Here is an 817-nt window from a genome sequence, read left to right on the forward strand (position 1 = left end):
ACTCTAACCACTAGGCTACCTGCCACCCCTACACTCTAACCACTAGGCTACATGCCGCCTCTACACTCTAACCACTAGGCTACCTGCCGTCCCTCCACTCTAACCACTAGACTACCTGCCGTCCCTCCACTCTAACCACTAGGCTACCTGCCGCCCCTACACTCTAACCACTAGACTACCTGCCGTCCCTACACTCTAACCACTAGGCTACCTGCCCCCCCTCCACTCTAACCACTAGGCTACCTGCCACCCCTCCACTCTAACCACTAGGCTACCTGCCGTCCCTCCACTCTAACCACTAGGCTACCTGCCGTCCCTCCACTCTAACCACTAGGCTACCTGCCGCCTCTACACTCTAACCACTAGGCTACCTGCCGCCTCTGCACTCTAACCACTAGGCTACCTGCCGCCTCTACACTCTAACCACTAGGCTACCTGCCGCCTCTGCACTCTAACCACTAGACTACCTGCCGTCCCTACACTCTAACCACTAGGCTACCTGCCCCCCCTCCACTCTAACCACTAGGCTACCTGCCACCCCTCCACTCTAACCACTAGGCTACCTGCCGCCTCTACACTCTAACCACTAGGCTACCTGCCGCCTCTACACTCTAACCACTAGGCTACCTGCCGCCTCTACACTCTAACCACTAGGCTACCTGCCGCCCCTCCACTCTAACCACTAGGTTACCTGTCGTCCCCAAATGAGGCCTAACTGAATGATAAGAAGGATGAAGGGGTTGATTTAATGTAGAAAGACAATAGTGTAATGATGAGTTTGTGTTATGCCTATTTATCAGCAGCAAATCATTTGACC

The sequence above is a fragment of the Salmo salar genome, unplaced genomic scaffold, assembly GCF_965601325.2.
Source record: "Salmo salar unplaced genomic scaffold, fSalSal1 ptg000984l, whole genome shotgun sequence".
Lineage (NCBI taxonomy): Eukaryota > Metazoa > Chordata > Actinopteri > Salmoniformes > Salmonidae > Salmo > Salmo salar.